Raw genomic sequence first — 18,149 nt, forward strand, 5'->3', positions numbered from 1 at the left:
AGTGTATTTAGGAGAAAGAAATAAGGCAAGATGATATTCTCCCTTTTTTTCTTACACATTTGAATTTACTTACTACATTGGGAAACTTGTTTGCATGTTGATCTACTGGACTCTAACTATATGAAATCTTTAAATTACCTAAAAATATTTTTCAGGCTGTTATTCTGAAGAGAGGAGGTAGGGAAAGCACATCTCAAGATAATTAGCTTATGTGTCGGGTTTAAAGTTAAAGAATGAACAGCATCAATAACAAAAATTTCTTATACTTTCCAAAGTGCATCCTGTGATTACTCTGCTGTCTGTTCCTCAACCACAGTATTATGTATCACAAAGGAAGCCCAGCAGTTTAACAGCAAGTAATATTAAAATGTGTTTAGGGGATGCCTGGGTAGCTCAGTCTGTTAAGTGTCCAACTCTTCGTTTGGGCTCATGTCATGGTCTTGGGGTCGTGGGATCAAGCTCCATATCATCTGGTTCTGTGTACAGCACAGGATCTGTTTGCTTCTTCCTCTCTCTCTGCTCCTCCCCACCCCACTCTTTCTCAAATAAATAAATGAATAAAATCTTTTTAAAAAATGTGTTTAGTAAATTGTATCTACTAAAGCACAACAGAAAATCAATAAATAAAAAATAAAGCACAACACAACTTTAGAAAGATTTTCAATAATGATTTTTGTTGAAATTTAAAAAAAAGCATTTTCTGTTAAACTTTTTTTTGAGCACAATAATCCTTTTTACCTTAAATGATTAGAAACAAAATAGCTAATGGATATAATACTTTTAAGTGAAAAGAAACTAACACGTAGTATAACAGGCACCTTTACAGGTTAACTCACCGATGTGATTAAATAATGTTCTGAGGAATCTAGGGTGTAATTAGGAAAAATATATTTCTCCTTAATCTTTACATCATTTGCCCTGTATAAATATTGGTAGTGGTCAAATACTGCTAATCTTTCCTAGACAAGTGTTTTCAAGATGGCAACTACAATGCAGTTGGTAACTCCTTTCCCTAGGTGCAAGCTACTGGGCAATTATGTAAATTAAGGCTGCAGATGAAACATGAGACAGACCCAGGAGTCAGTGCAAAACCAAGGCCACAAAGCAAATAAAGAAAGTGGTAGGGGCGCCTGGATGGCTCAGTCGGTAAGCACCTCCTCTTGATTTCAGCTCAGGTCATGATCTCGGGGTCCTCAGATGGAGCCCTGCCTGCATCAGGCTCTGTGCTCATTGGGGAGTCAGCTTGAGATTCTTTTCGTTTCCCTCAGCCTCTACCCCCACTTTCTTTCTCTCTTTCTAAAATACATAAATCTTAAAAAGAAAGAAAGAAAGTGGTAGATCATTCCATCTTCAGTTGCCCATCAGGTCATATCTCTGTGTCACTCTCACACATTCACCCCTTTCTATTCATTCCTATTGCTGTCACCTGTCTTGGACCTTTAAGATCTCTTGCTTGCAACTTTCCAAGGTAGGCTCTCTGCCTGCCCACCCTGTCTTTTGTCAATCCACCCTTCAAACTGCCAGAAAAGAGAAATAGAAGATCTACCCAGTGACTCCAGCAAAAAGACAAAACTCTTCAACATGACATCAAAGGTTCTCCACATTCTGCCCTCACCCTACCTTCCTGCTGTACCCCCACACACGCCATGTGTTTCTGTTACACTGGCTTCTTTGCTATCCCTAGTCATGCCCTGCACTTATTCAGTTCTGTGCCTTTGTCTGTATGCTTCCTATTTCAAAAATACTTTGATCCCTGTCTTAGCTGCTCATAATTTTAGTCAGCCTTCAAGACACAACTTAAGTGACACCTCCTTCAGAAGGTTTCCTATATCCCACTAATTTTACTTCTCTATACTTTCATAGTACTTTTTTCACATATAAACTACAGCATTTACCACGTTCTACTCTGAATTGAAGCTAATTATGTGAAAGTCAATCTCTACCACTAGATTAGAAGCAACTGAACACTCCAAGTCCTAGCTCTTAAGAGCTTTATGGCATTTATTTGCTCATATGTCTTTTCTTTTTCAATAAACCATAAATTTCCAGAGGTCATGATACACATCTCCCTCTAGAAAATATTTTAAATGAAAAATTAAATATTTCCAATATAAATATAAAACTTAATGTATATTATACATAAGTGTATACATATAGGTTTCCTCTGCTTTTCAAAATTTCACATTACACCACTTTGCTTTTACAAAAAGACCTATGTTAAAATTAGTACCTGTTTTCACTAACCAGAAGGAAGCTGGCAAAGATTCCACTTTATGCAATAAAGACAAAAAACAAAACAGCGTTCAGCATTTATTTTGCAGGGAGCTGTATAAGGCTCCCCCAACCCCCCATCTCCAGCAGCAAGAGTGCCCCGCCCAGCTCCTCCTAGAGAACTACACTCAGCATCTCAGCATCCAGCCATCAGACCTGGTGACCTATGACCTGTGTCTGTGAGCATCTTTCTCTGTGTGGCCCCTGCCTTTAAAATTTATTTTGTGCATCCATTAGCAAGACGCGTCTTAAGGTATCAGAAAAGCCTGAGAGGTTATTTTTTGGCTCTGAGAATGCTCAAAAATTTCTCCATATAAATTAATGGTAATTGCTTCTCTGCTTTTATATCATTTAAAATTAGTAAAGATTTCATAAGGAATGCTCTACTTTCAGATAGTGGGGGAAAACTGTATATCATATATGGTAGTATTTATAATGTACATCAAGCTTCCGTTTATCCACTGAATAAATAGAAATCCCCCATACCTTACTTAGAGTATTGGTAGAACAGGACAATATCCTTTGTGCTCCTGCCCATCTCATTCCCTCCCCATCTTCCAGAGGTAATCACTATCTTAATTTTGTGTTTCTTATCCGCTTGTTTTTATAACAGTCTTATCCCATATGCATGAATCCCTAAACAACATACTGTTTAGTTTTGCATGCTTTTGGTTTCTTATAAATGGAATCATACTGCATTTATTATTTTGCAATTTTTTGTGTTTGTTTTTGTTTTTTTGGCTCAACATTATGTTCGTATGATTCACATATGTTGATGCATGTAACTATAGTTCATTCATTTGCACTACCTAAGAGAACCTCTTGCAAATGAGCTCTGGATGGCACATCTGAGAATAATGTCCACAGTAACATTGTTAATGCAAAACACTGAGAATGACCTAACTTGTTCATTATCAGGAGGCTACATAAACAAATCAAAGTATTTTCTACACTTGGATCTTCTAATATGTCTGGCATGTAGTAGGCCCTCTATAAATATTTTTTGAATAGATAAATAGACTTGAGGAAAAAATATCACTGACTCATCATGGGCTCCTCCCCCAAGCCCAAGACATGCTCAGTAAACATCTGAGACATTTATCCACAAAGCCATGTTAGCCTCTAAGGCTAGTAGTGGACCAGAGAGTCAGATAAACTGACAACTCAGATCATTTGAGCTGATTAGAGGACAAAATGGCAACTGTGCTATGTCTACCTGCAACAAGCTCGGCAGACAGGTCTAATTAATTTTTTTTCTTAAGATTTTCTTTATTTATTCATGAGAGATACATAGAGAGAGGCAGAGATGCAGGGAGAGGGAGTAGTAGGCTGCTTGCAGGGAGCCTGATGTGGGACTTGATCCCAGGACCCTGGGATTCCAACCTAAGCCAAAGGCAGATGCTCAACCACGGAGCCATCCAGGCACCTGGACAGGTATAATTTCTGATAGTGTTAATTCTAGCTGCTTATTTCTGAGAGGCATCCCTCTTTCTCCCACAACTCTCCTCTCGCCCTGCCCACTCTACCTTCTTTGCTATGCCTCTCTTCGGATGAGCCTGCTCTGGTACACCTGGGACAGCCTTAGGAATGGGGGCAAGAGGTGGCTTTTTGATTCTCTTCTCTGCCTTGCTATCTCAAGCTCTGACTTAATTCCTTGATAATCACATTTTGTTGGACAATGATTTGTCTCTCACTGTGTCACCATTTGAACATTGCATACCCATTTTAAGGCAGTCAAGCTACCCTGCTTGTCGCCTTTTTAACATATTTGATGTCAGCTCTTTGGCAGAAGCAAGACCCTAGAAAAATGATCACCATCCCGGTATGCTATTAGTCTACTTCCCATTTTACTGAAATAGAAACTAATTCTCAGGATAATGCTGTCGGTGAAGATGCAGGGGAAAACAAACGATGCCAAACCAAATGAGTATGTGTTTATCTGCAACGTTAGCCAATTACTTTCAAAAGAGCCGGTATGGAAAATAATGAAAAGAAATTACATCCAAAGGTAAAGAAAAGACTATCAACTACAGACAAGTTTCTCCATGAAACTGAGGATTATTCACGCAAGTTCATCTCACTTTGACTTGACTTCATCATTTTACCATGGTCATAATTTAGACCTAAATATTTAGTCCCCTAAAAAGGAAGGAAGGAAAGAAGGAAGGAAGGAAGTCAGGAGAAAAGCCATGATCCTTACACAGCAGACATAATAGAAATACAAACAAAGCCGGCACATCATTTTTTCCTTCATTTCTGTTCCCATAACCAAATCATCCTCTTTTCTCTGTCCCATCACCACTCACACCCTCCCACCCAGGTTCCCTTCTCTTCTGCATTTCTCTGGCTTCTGGCAATAACCCCTGGGAAGGGATTCAAGAGAGGCCAGGCCCTTTCCTCTCAAATTTGAACTATTACTTCACTGTAAATAATTAAACTCTTTCTTTTACATTCTTTCCCCGGGTTGCTACATTTCTTACATGTGCTTTGGCTCATGTACACTCTCTGCTCCGGAAATATGCTACTAGATTTGAGTAGGTTCCAAATCCTTCTTCAAGCAAAATATATCTGTCATATCAATACGGTCTCCTCCACATATTTCAATCAAATCCAGTACCTTCCCTGACCTTTTGTCTATGTCTTCCAAAGATCCTCACAATCTAACTCTGTTAGTTACCCTGCTTAAAAGCAGGTGATCAGGAAAAGCCATAGCCTACCTTACTAATTACTTTCTCTCTCAAGCCTTAGGAAGTAATGAGGGAAATCTTTACTTCAGACTTAATTTAACTCCAAAATCTAGAATTGTGTGCTTAGGTATAAAGGACAGGATCCTTGCAAGAAAACACTAGTCTGATGTCAGGGTTTATAACAGCCAAGGTAGGGACTCTGCGCACAATTATTACAGAGATTTCAGGAAAAGAATGGAAACCAACACTTATTAATAGCTACAGTCAGCTGGGGACTGTATGAGGTGCTTTCTTTCTTTTTTTTTTTTAAAGATTTTATTTATTTATTCTTGAGAGACAGAGAGAGACAGAGACACAGGCAGAGGGAGAAGCAATCTCTCTGCGAGGAGCCTGATGCAGGATTTGATCCCAGGAACCCGGGATCCCGACCTGAGCCAAAGGCAGTCACTCAACCACTGAGCCACCCAGACACCCCCTGTATGAGATCTCTACCAAAGTTTTTTCTGATCCTTATGCTCCAAAGCAGGAAAAATTAAACCTGGAGGCATCTTTTTTTTTTTTTAAGATATTTATTTATTCATGAGAGACACAGAGGGAGAGGCAGAGACATAGGCAGAAGGAGAATCAGGAAACCCCAGAGAACCTTTAAAAACCAAAGTGGTCGAGCTCATGTCAGTGATTAAGCAGAAGCAAGAGAGTAACCTTCCAGAACTGGTCACCATCTGCTGACAGTAGGCGAGGTGGGAGAGAGGGGCCTCAATAAGCTCAAACATCCATTCCAGCTCCAATGACCTGTGGCTACAGACCGCTCCTAATGTGAGTTTTCTGAAGAGGATGAACCAACATCTTGGAAACACAACAGGGAGAGCACAGGTAAGGGAGTCAGAAGACCTGGGATCCAGTCCTGATTGGCTGGGTATGACTTTACAAGAGATGACTTTCCCCATTTACAAAATGAAAAGAGAAAAGACGTGGGTAGAGGTGACTAGCCAGATGGCCTCTTACTCTACGTCTGAGAAAAGTTTCCTGTACGTTTTCCCACCATTTACCGTGTTCTTACATGACACACTGAGGCCTGAAGTCCTCAGTGCCCATCCTGTGCCAACACTCTCTTGGGTCTCATGGTTCCTCTTCTAAACAATAAAGAATAATAATGTGCCAGAGAAAATGAGTAAAATCTACATATTTTATTTGAATGCAGTGGACAGGATGCTTTTGGGGAAAAAATTAACAGGATAAATGAATGAAGGTAAAATCAGAGTCCAAAAAGAAATTGGTATTGAGAGAAAACTTAATTGGCTGCAGATACGACAGACACTTAGTGTTCATTGGATTTCACACTTCCATATGTGACCATGCTTGATGCTGAAGGTCCAAGATATGTAATCATTTGTAATTTTATTGAGAAAGGTATCTGGATCCTCCTTGTTGTAAAGCTGATGTCCACAGGAAAAGGTCCGTTAATTAACGACGATGATTCATAGGCTTTATTATTCTTGGCTGTTTGTAATAAAAGCAGAAACAGGTGAAGTGGCAAGAATCTTTGCTCTGCCTGAAAATGATCCTGTCATGAAAACCAGCTAATAGTGTTGGTGACAGTAGCAAGGAGAAGTGAAGAGAAAGACCAGTCAGAAATTAGCTGTAGAAATTACTTTAATACTAAATTTATAGGGGTGCCTGGGTGGCTCAGTGGTTGAGCACCTGCCTTTGGTTCAGGGTGTGATCCTGGAGTCCTGAGATCAAGTCCCACATTGGGCTCCTCACAGGGAGCCTGCTTCTCCCTCTGCCTATGTCTCTGCCTGTGTCTCTGCCTCTTTCATGAATAAATAAATAAAATCTTAAAAAAATACTGAATTTATAGAATCATTACATATCTGGATTACATAAATTTTTCATTATATTTTATATCTGTCAGGGAGAGAGAAAGCGAGAATTACATTATATGGCATTGTTACAGTTGGAAATTCGTTAACTGTCTTGAGGCAGAGTCCATGTGGACGCCAAAGGTCTCCTGTGTGGTATGTAGCCCCTTCTAAATGGCAACATTAAAAAAAAACACCCTAAAACTAAAACAAAAAACGACCCCCCCTTTATCTCTCAAAATCAATTTAGCGTGTTAAAATTCTCCCAGATGTTCCTGAGGATTCCTGAGGCAAGGTGGAGTTAGCTAAGGTTCACATGTTTGCAGGCAACTGAAAAAAACAGAAGATAATCACAAGATAGTGTTCATGACCTACTCTTGATTCTCTTTCAGGTGCTACAACAGAACAGTTTCTCCTGAACACCCCCGGCAGAGCTGTATGTGCCCATTCTTCTGATATAAACTGAGTCAACCCTGATTTCCAGAGACGTCATTTTCAAGCAAACAATTTTCTTAAGTTTTCCACTTTCTCCACATCAGCTGCCTAAGAGAAGATGTCTGGGTGATAACTTCATTTTTAAGGGGAATGAGCTTTAAAGAGTACACTTTATCTTGTCAGCATTTTGGATTCACATTGTCTTCCCACCCTTTCCCCCTAAAGGATTGGCTTTCACAAGATGCTAAGTGAGACACAGCTGCAAACATTCAAGACAGTGAAGGAAGGAAAAACAGAAGAGTCACTAATGAGCTCTCTAAACTGGACCCTCAAATGAATCATCCTTCTTTCCTACCTGGTGTTTCTGGAAGAGTTTATGTCAGTAATGGAAAATTTGAAAGCTCTCATATAATTCCATTTTTTTTCCACTCCAGCTCTGAACAACATCCTGCATATTAAGATGCATGGCCTAGTACAGTCGTTTTCACACAGTGCCCTCAGGAATCCTCACGAACATCTTGGCATGGAATCTGGTAAGGTTCTTGGTAAAAACTCTTCAGATGAACCGGGGAGAGGATGGAGAGAGTGTATATTTGCTGCAGCGGGGAGCTGCTCTGGTTGATGTTTGTGGCACTGATCTGAGGAAGGTGCAAGGGTTATGCTCACTTTACAGAGGAGATGCCAGGCAGCCTGGATGCAGAGTCTCACTCCTCAGACCACATCGCCCACAGAACCTCCCACATGGGCCAGCAGCTTTTTTTTTTTTTTTAATCTGCTTTACATAGGACACTGCCCAGCACTTGACACAAGAAGGGGTTGGTGGTAGAGAAAAAAATAGGTTTCCAAACCACTGACTTCATGGTGAGATTCAAAGGCAGCAGGTAACAAATCTCACTTCTCATTCTGTTTTTAGCACTACCCTTGGGACTTGAAGCAAGTGGCTTAATTTCCTTCATTTCTCTTTATTATTTATCTTGCAGGGTGACTATACGTGAAATGGCTGGAGAATGTGATGTTCCAGAGACACAATCTTGCTAATGCTGGTTCCAGGACTGTGAAACAAGGGGAAGGACAAGGTGATCACCACCCACCTTCTAAAGTTCAATGCTTCTGCGATTGAAGATCTTGCGCAGGGCTGTCCACGTGGTTATGTCATTCCTGAACATTCCTTCTGATTGAACAAGCCATATGGCTTTTGGTTCAGTTGCCAGGCAGCCTGGCCAAGGTCCTATCAACATATCAACCAGATGAGGTGGGGGAAGGAGAAAAAGAACACCAAATGCTGGCTGTGCTGAACAGTAAAGAGAAAACAGGGACATGAAATCATGGGCCAGAGATTGACCTTAACAGCTGTAAAACCAATCATCTCTGTATTTCACTGTGTTGCAAGGAACATCGATAGAGGAAAAATCACAGTAGCCCTTAATACATGATAATGTCTCTCATGGGCTTACTTCTGGTATATTTTAAATACATGACAAAACCGAAAAAGCTACAGTTTCAGATCTTGCCAGAAACTTGGATTTTACTTGAACTATAAAAGAGTCAAGGGAAGTTTACCGGGTAAGATATGAGGTCCTTCTTTATACGCTCTTATAAAACTAAAAACCACTGGATTGCCAAGCAGTTTGTGCTGCTGGCATTGTGTTGAAAGAAAATAAAACTGCCCAAAGCCCCATCTGGAAAACAGGATGAGACTTGGTTCTCCACTCTAGTATGTAAGGGACAGAGAAGTCACCAATCCATCCTAATGAGTATAAAGCTAAACAAACTGTAAAATCAACCATTTTTCTTAGAACCATCAGACAAGGGGCACCTGGGTGGCTCAGTGGTTGAGTGTCTGCCTTTGGCTCAGGGCATGATCCTCGGGTCCTGGGATTGAGTCTCACATTGGGCTCCCCATAGGGAGCCTGCTTCTTCCTCTGCCCATGTCTCTGCTTCTCTCTCTGTCTCTCATGAATAAATAAATAAAATCTTAAAAAAGAAAAAAGAACGGTCAGATCACGGGGCAGACTACTGCCCAAAACTGGGGAGCCAGATACAGAGAATCACAGCTTATAGAAGCACAAACCCCAGCAAGACCCAGTGCAGGACCAGGAAAACCTAAACTGTAACAGATGAACTGCTGGAAACTACATGTGCACAAGTCTGAGAGTCAAAATTTCTAGGGAGACCCAGTCTGAAGCGCCCCCACACTTTTGTGAGTTTAACCTCCAAGAGCTCTACCAGACCCTCAGAGTTAATACCAGAGAAAAAACATCTTATGCTTCCAGCAGAGGGAGAGAAAGGCAACCACTTTGAAAACTGTCACTGTATTCTGTTTTTTTTTTACCAGGGCTGACATCAGGAGAAACTATTTTAATACAGACTACCCTGCTGGAGTTTCACCAGAGCCTAACAACCTAGGGAAGTGAAATAACCAACTCCAGATCATTTCAGACATCTTGTCCCCTCCAAGTGGGGTTAAAAACTGAGAAGCATTGGTCAAGTTTGCGGGACCTAATCACACGCCTACAGAGGCTTCCCAGTCCCTCAGACCTCACCTATTATGTTATTGAAGGTCTATTTGGGGGTGTCTGGATGGTGCAGTTAAACTGTCTACTCTTGGTTTCAGCTAGGGTTGTGATCTCTGGGTCACGGGATCGAGCCCCATGTCAGGCTCCGAGCTCAGCATGGAATTTTATTGAGATTCTCTCTTTATTTATTTATTTTTAAATATTTTATTTATTTATTAGAGAGAGAGAGAGAGAGGGAGAGAGGCAGAGACATAGGCAGAGGGAGAAGCAGGATCCATGCAGGGAGCCTGATGTGGGACTCAATCCTAGGTCTCCAGGATCATGCCCTGGGCTGAAGGCAGCACTAAACCGCTGAGCCACCTGGGCTGCCCAGATTCTCTCTTTCTCTCTCAAATAAATAAATGCATATATTTTTTAAAGGTCTATTTATAGCAGTTCCTTTTACCCACTAGATAAAGAAAGGAAGAGCTCTTCCATAAAGAAAGGAAGAGCATCACAGAAGGAGCAATTGAAAGTAAAACACAAATTTTTATTTTTCTTATTTTTAATTGATCTAACAAAAGTTTGTTCAAAATAACAGAAATAATTCATTGAATTATGTATGCTTAATATAAGTGAAATGGATGACAGCAATTATACAGGGAACAGGAGGCTGAGATTAGAATTATTTTCTTATTATTATAAGGCACTCACATTACCCATGAAGTGGTATAGAGTTATTTGAAAGTAGACTTGGATTATTTATAAATGTATATTTATGTTGCAAACTCTAGGGCAACCACTTTTAAAAAAAGTTTTAAAAGAAGCATACTTGAGGGACACCTGGGCAGCTCAGTGGCTTAGGCACCCAACTCTTTGATTTCAGGTGGGATTGTGATCTTGGGGTCCTGGGATCAAGCCCTACATCAGGCTCCATGCTCGGTGCAGTCTGCTTGTCCCTCTCCCTCTGCTCCTCCCCCTGTTCACATTTTCTCTCTCGAATAAATAAATTATATATATATATATATTTTTTTAAGTATACTTGGTACTTTAAGAAGACAGAAAATGGAATCATGTAAAATGCAGCTTTATTCATAACCTGGAAGCAATCAAGGTGTCCTTTAGTAGGCAAAGAGATAAACTGTGGTCCATCCAGACAACGGACCATGCTACAAAGAAATGAGGTATCAAGCCATAAAAAGGTATGGAGGAACCTTAAGTGCATATAATTTACTAAGTAAAGAAGCCAATTTGAAAGGCTACAAACTGTAGCATTCCACCTATGAGACAATTCTGGAAATGGCAAAAGCATGGAGACAGTAAAAAGATCAGTGGTTACTGGGGTTAGCAGTGAGGGAGGGATGACTAGGAAGAGCACAGAGGATCTGTAGGGCAGGACACCTCGCTCTGTGATGCTGTACTGGTGGGTACATGTCATTATCCATCTGTCCAAACCCAGAGAATGCACACCACCAAGAGCAAACCCTATGTGCCACTTCAAGTTCCCTGATTATAGCAAGTGTAGCAGCACTGTGTTTGGAGTTGTCACTATTGGTGCAGCTGGACTTGTGTGGGGCCAGAGAGTGTATTGGAACTCTCTGTACTTTCTGTAAGCCCAAACTGCTCTAAAAATAAAGTTTATTCATTTTTTTAAAAAAAGATGATTTTCAGGGGCACCTGGGTAGCTCAGGTGGTGAAGCATCTATCTGCCTTCAGCTCAGGTCATGATCTCAGGTTCCTGGGATGGAGTCCCTCATCAGGCTCCCTGTTTAGCAGGGGAGTCTGCTTCTCCCTCTCCCTCTGCTCCTCCCCTCGCTCATGCTCTCTCTTTCAAATAAATAAAATCTTAAAAAAAAAAAAAAAGATGATTTTCAGGAGCAAATTAACTAAGCCTTGATAAAGTTTTCTCCTCCTTTCTCCTTCATCACGATTACTGTTTCTCTGAATTATTTTGCTATTTTTAGCATGCAAGTAATACAACAAAAAATGTGCAAAACGGGGAAAAAGTTAAACAAATCATCAAGAGTTCTCTAACTGGAGCTAAAATTATGGAATATTTCCTTCCAAACTTTTTTCTAGCCACAGATATTTTTTAAATTCTGATTTAATCAACAGGAAGTATAAACCTGACTGTTACAGGTCTGGTCCTTGGGGAGACAGACTTTCAGATAATCTATGGCCTCCTTATCCTCAACTTCTGCTGTGCCTGAGGCCTGGGGCCCTGTCCCAGAGGCCTTAATGTGAAGATCAGTGAGCGAGTGCCACCAGTGGTTGGCAGGGGTGGAGGGGAAGACCTTTTGCATGTCTCCAACACTTCTCTTGCAAGCTCCCCACATCAATTCATCCTCGTCACTACCTGGTGTCTTTAATTTCTGAGTCTTTACAGAGTTTGGCAGTAAATCTGCTTGCTTCTCCCTGAGAGCCATGGATATAGGTGCTCAGATCTCACCTGACTCCACTCTTCTAATGCAGCTATCAAGCCTCCAAGGTTTCTGGCTTCCAACTGTTGGTGGACCGATGTTACAGATTGCTCCTGATCTCATCCAAAGTAGCATCTGTGTTTCTAATCTTCGTTCTCCTTGTCTTGCATGGTGATCAATGAGTTTTGAGGGAAGAGAGAGGCGGAAAGATTTCTATCCCACTATAACTCCTGTTCTTACATGGTATCCTAGCACTGTATTATTATAGCTTTTTATATATTTCACTGTCAAGTAGGAATATACCTATTTCAAATATGACTGAATGTTTCTGCAAGTCTTTTCTTTTTGCTTGCTTTTAAGATTATAAACAAGTTACTGGATAGATGAACTAGAAAGAAGTTTAATATTCCAAACTCCAAAGATAAAGCCAGGCACAGAGCTAGTGATCAATCACTACCTAATGAGTCTAATGAGTGATTGCGAACAATATGTCTGGGAAAAATCAATGGCACAGGGGCACATCTGGAAATGTGGGGTTGTTCCCCCAAATCTGTCATACTGTGAAACTGTTGTAGTCTGAGAAGCAAAAAATGTTGACCCATGATCACATCTGGTGGCTATACCTAGTGTGATGTGTATTGAGCCAACAAAATGAAGCATCTGTAACCCAGACTCTGTTCATCTGGAAAGCTCACAAGTGGGCGGCTGACAGTGTGCCACAGACTTCCTGGGGGCCTTCAGAGCAGGGGCAGGCATAACTCAAAAATTTCTTCTTCATTAAAGCAACCAAGATCAAAGACCAAAACAGAGGGTTAATGGCAGAGTATTAAATGCAAAGTAAATGCATCATTCTTTGAATAATTCCATTTGTGACTAATTTTACCCCAAAAGCCATAGGAGAAATCAAGTTTCAGTGGAATGGTTGGTGCGAGGCAGCAGACAGGAGAGTGGGAGGAGTTCATGTTTTCATATTTCCACTCCTTACTCACCACTTCTGAGGAATATTTCAATTTTGAGCATCCATCTTATGGCTTATGCGTGTTCCTTAACCACCCCAAGCTTCACATCCTTGATCAGTATGATACAGAGTTTGTTCATAGCTCTGGGAAATTTCTGTGACACACTTAATGGTTCCTGAACCAAAGAAATAGAAATCCAGATTTCACTAACTCCCTAACAGCTTACATGGAGAATAGTCAGTTCTCCCTCGAGTCTAACTCAGCCCATTTCGATTTACACTGCCATGGGAACAATCTCAGGACACAGCTCTCAGCACTTTGCTCCCCCTTCAAAATGTCACCCCTCTGCTTACCAGCAGCTGGGGAGGTTTTCAGCCTTGTCATGACTAGACCCTGCCCCGCAGGTACAGGCTGCTGAACTACTCTTCATTTCCTGACTAACCCTGCAACTTCCTCCCTTCCATGCTTTTGCCTATGCTGGGTCCTCTGTCTGAAATGCCCTTCATCAGACAACAGAAATGGCATTGTCCTGCAGGACTCAAACTCCTTTTTTAAGAAGGAATGGCTAGAACTTCTCTGGTCAACAAAATGATTCGGAATTTGCATTATAATGAAAAAGGGCACCCTCCAAAGCAGAGGGTGAAAGAAGGTCAAGGCCAAGTAATTTTGTTACCAATATGTGTGTTTGAAAGCCCTGTGAGGCAAAGCATGAGGTATGGACTTTGAAGTCTGGTCCTTGTGGGTTTACATTCTGGCTCTGACATATTTTAATCTCATGGCCTTGTTCAAGTTAACCAACCTTTCGGAAATGGAGTTATAGTTGTCTATACTGTAAGACAGATAGAACAATACCCACATCACAAAGGTAGATGGTAGACAAGAAACACACATTTCACATATCCTGATTAATAACTCTGTGTTGCCCACGTCCTTCCCATGTTGTCAAATATGACCTTCTCAGGTCCGTGTCTTTCCATGTGCTAGAAGATGTCTCCACGGACCGTTGAGGAAACGTCGCCTCTTCCTGTTCCTGATCAAAGAGAGGCTGGTAATATTCTGCACCATAAAACTGGCAGACTTTCAGACTTCAGTGATTGCTGCTGTGTTCTGTGAGAATAACCTCTAAAGTGTGTCATGACGATGGTTTCCCCAGTTAATAACATGCTACCTTGGCAGTACTACTTAAACTGATCTTTCTCCTCAAAAAAAAAAAAAAAAAAAAAAGTACTTGTGAATTCTCTTTGTTAAGTCAGAATAGGGGGCAAAATATAATAAAAATAACTGCTAGATTTTCTCTTTAAGAAATTGAGAGTCTTGGATGAATTAAAATTAGCATAGGGTCACTGTGAGCATTAGTCATAATAATTAATTAACGACTCTTCAGGGGACGGCACAGAACAGAATAATACAAGATAGCCAGGGGTAACAGAACCATCCTTAGCAATGAAACACACTGCAACCACTTCTTCCAACAGTAGCGGCGAAGATGGTTCTGCCAGAGTTGACAGTACATGGGGTCCCCAGGCCTCAGCCCCCACCTCTCTCTACTGCAGGCCAAGAAAACACTGAGCGAAAAGTTCTCTATCCAAATCAGCAGAGCCGCCGAGCCACAGTATCTGCCTGGCCCTGTTTTCTGTGCTGGATTTGCCATCCCTGCTGTAAACCAAGTCAAAAGTATATACTCTGTTCATTTACTTAAGAGCACACAAACTCTGCAAAGGGCAAGGGGTTCTGAGGAAATCCCAACCAACTGGTGAGAGGGAAAAAGCCAAGAGTATGACCTCCTCTGTTTGAGATAAATGGTATCTATCAAAGGCACATGCAAATCCCTGATTAAATACCAACAGCATTCCTCTCTGTTGTTTGAAAATTCAGATTACATTAGGAAAAGAGCAAGGTGACTTATTTTTGTTACACTGCTAATTTTTCACCCCATTAGAATGTTATTAGTATTAACGAGAGATTTTATTACCTCTCAAAGTATGTGTAAAAACCAAGTGTCTCTAAAAAGTATACTTTGTTGACATTTATCATAAGGACTATTAAAACAACATATAAAAATGTCAATGTTTCGTTTGAATACCTAGTTGCACCCAAACTAGCTATTGTATAATTTGAGTTTACACAGTCTATTAACAGAACATACACTCTAATCTGATGAGTCTGTATTATTCTTCCTGAGGGAGAACGTGATGCTACTTTGTGGCAGGCCCTTGGCTCAGCGGATCACTAATACTTAAAGCAATGCTCTGAAGTGAGTTTAATGAACCCTACTTTATGGATGAGAAATCTCAGGCTTGGGGAGATTGAGAAACTTGTCCGAGGTTATATGGCTGGCAAGCGACCAAAAGGTATGCAGACCCCAAAGCCCCGCTGAAGGCAAGTCTGCACTGAACACTCTGCTGCCTTGCTAAGTGCAGGCGAGATACCACTGATGTGCCTTCTCCGTGATGACCACCGGCCTTGCAATGCCTCTGACCCACGCTCCGCTGTAACTGTACCAGGTTAGCAGGGGGCAGTGATCTGAATGTCCTCTGACCAGGTTGTCCCTAGAATGTTTTAATAAGACTCTGATAACCAGATTGTCTTCTTGTCTTCACCTCTATACCCTGAAAGCAGAGGTCAAGGACATCAGATTCTGATTCCTTAGGGTTACACCACATTTTGATCCTGGTACTCAGTCATGAAGCACTGCAGCTGGCTAGGTTAAGTCTGGTGGTTGGGGATGTGCTTCTGAAGCCACAAGCGAGTTAACACACATGCAGTGCCACCATAAATTCGGTGTTCTATGATAACGACAAAGCATTCCATGGCGATGTGGTGAAGAGTTTTTGGGATCGGACACAACAGAGTAGAATCTGTGCCTTCCCACCTAAAACCTGGTGATCTTGGGCAAGTCAAGTCAATGAACCTCTCCAAATTCAATTCCCTCATCTGCAAAGTGTGCAGGATAATGTCTATACCATGGGAAGTGCTGGAGATGGCTAGTTGCTCACCAACACTTGGTCTTCCCTGCTCAAGAAGGAACTGTTTCCGGGCTGCTTCCCCCCAGGATCAGGCTTGGCCATGAGACTAAGGTCTCTCCAGGGGAATAGGAGTGGGAGCTTTCGGGGCTGCTTCTGGGCCAGAGCCCAGAGACACTGGGCTTGTGAAGAGCACCCCGCTGCCCACACAGGCCGAGGGGCTCCAGGGCCACAGACCCCACTACTGTCTCGGCTACAGAAGGGGAAAGTCGGGAAAGTCAGGAAAGGCAGGTGCCTAGGGGGAGGCAACCCTACAGAAAACACCTTCCAAGTATCTTCAAAGTGTACAGCACTTTGACAAAATAGCCATACTCTTTGCTGCTTTCGCTGGGATGCTAATCCTGTTTCTGAGGTTAGAGCAGAACGTTTACAGACACAGCAGTGGAAAGAATTTCAGGAGGCCGCGTACCCCAGGGCATCTTCGGCACAGGGTATTAGGCCGGTCTGCAAATATTTATTAAACACAAGCGAAGTCCTGCATGTCTGCTAAATGATGGAAGTGCAGACATTAGCTTATCCCTCTTGCTTCCATAAGACTTTTAACCAAATAAAGTGAGGTGAGAATAAGTAACTTATTGGGTACATCTGGAAGGGGGAAAGGATGAGGGGCAACAGCTACCTTCTTTGTCAGGGCAAGAGAGAGAACAAAAGTACTAAAGAATTGTATTTATGTTCTCAATAAAAGCCACATCCTGCCCATCAGCTGCGCATGGAAATGGACACTGTCCAAGGAACGTGGGACCATCCCAATGCAAGGACGACTGTCCCAGCCAGCGATGGCTAAGAAATATTTCCCTCGATAACATCCTGTGATCTGCACAAGGAACTCTACAGGTAACCATCCTTTTTTTGGCTCACAGAGCTGGCTACAGACCTATTTGTTACCCAAACATTCTGCAGTTAGGTGCCTAGAAACATAAACTTTAAAATACTATAGAATTTCCTGGGTGTCGGGATCCCTGGGTGGCGCAGCGGTTTGGCGCCTGCCTTTGGCCCAGGGCGGGATCCTGGAGACCCGGGATCAAATCCCACGTCGGGCTCCTGGTGCATGGAGCCTGCTTCTCCCTCTGCCTGTGTTGTGTCTCTGCCTCTCTCTCTCTCTCTCTCTCTCTCTGTGTGACTATCAAAAAATAAAAAATAAAAATAAAAAATAAATAAATAAATAAAATCTTTGGTATGGATCTTTAAAAAAAAAAAAAAAGAAAAAAGAAAAAAAAGAATTTCCCGGGTGTCAAATTAATTCAATTTCAGAATACGTTCTCACTGGACACTCTGTAAAACAGGCTTTGGCATCTTCACAAAATCATCATTACAAATACCTGTGCTTCTCGATTTAAATATGCGCAGTCATGCTGCCTATGGACGCTGTGCCCCTGACCCCCAGGTGGCGACTCTTGCTAAAGGGGCCACTTGGCTAGGCACACGTCCCCACTCCTCCTCCTCGTCACCCACATCTCTCGAAGCCATGTCTCGGAAGTGCCCTAGCATGACATTCATTTTCTCTAAAACTGTATTTCAGTGAGCATAAGTCTCTTCCAGTGACATGTCTTAAACTTCACATGACTCAGTCCTGCCCCCAAACCTGTTCTTTTTCTCTCCCTCCTTCCCATCTCATCAACTCAAATGCTCAGATCAGAAGCCTGAGAGACATTTTAAAACCTTCCTTCTTCTCTCTCTTCCTCACTCACCACATCTAGTTCATCAGAGTCCAGACAATTCTGCCTCCAGAAAGTGTCCAGAATCTGCTCACTTCTTTTCATCTCCCATGTCAACCTCCTGGTGAAAGCCAGTCCATCTCCTGTACTCCTGTAACTGCCTCCTGCTCAGCCTATACTCTTGACCCCTTGGATCCATTCTCTACATAGTATCAAAATGATCTTTTTAAAACAGGGATTAGATGTTCATGGTCATGTTCATGTTTCAAACCTTTCAATGGCCTTCCACTGCTTTGGAATAAAATACAAACTTTTCCAAATGGCCTCTGAGGCTCTGCTTGA

The 18,149-nt window shown here is 41.8% G+C and overlaps 1 protein-coding gene and 1 long non-coding RNA gene across 11 annotated transcripts in view; one reads left to right on the forward strand and one right to left on the reverse strand.

The window, feature by feature from the left end:
- The window catches only part of SMYD3 (SET and MYND domain containing 3), a 794,127-nt gene that overhangs the window by 283,596 nt on the left and 492,382 nt on the right, over positions 1-18,149 (reverse strand). The gene's annotated exons all lie outside the window — the stretch shown is intronic.
- LOC112648777 (uncharacterized) lies at positions 3,366-10,194 on the forward strand. Of its 4 annotated transcripts, none has more exons than XR_004817074.2 (6): positions 3,366-3,705; positions 5,741-5,831; positions 7,213-7,788; positions 8,041-8,136; positions 8,236-8,818; positions 9,591-10,194. It is a non-coding gene; the product is annotated as an uncharacterized LOC112648777 (long non-coding RNA). The 4 variants fall into 4 exon arrangements; XR_007411987.1 differs by lacking the exon at positions 9,591-10,194 and having other exon boundaries at positions 7,213-7,613; positions 7,690-7,788; positions 8,236-8,704; XR_003129309.3 differs by lacking the exons at positions 8,041-8,136; positions 9,591-10,194 and having other exon boundaries at positions 8,236-8,704.

The sequence above is a fragment of the Canis lupus genome, chromosome 7 (assembly GCF_003254725.2).
Source record: "Canis lupus dingo isolate Sandy chromosome 7, ASM325472v2, whole genome shotgun sequence".
Lineage (NCBI taxonomy): Eukaryota > Metazoa > Chordata > Mammalia > Carnivora > Canidae > Canis > Canis lupus.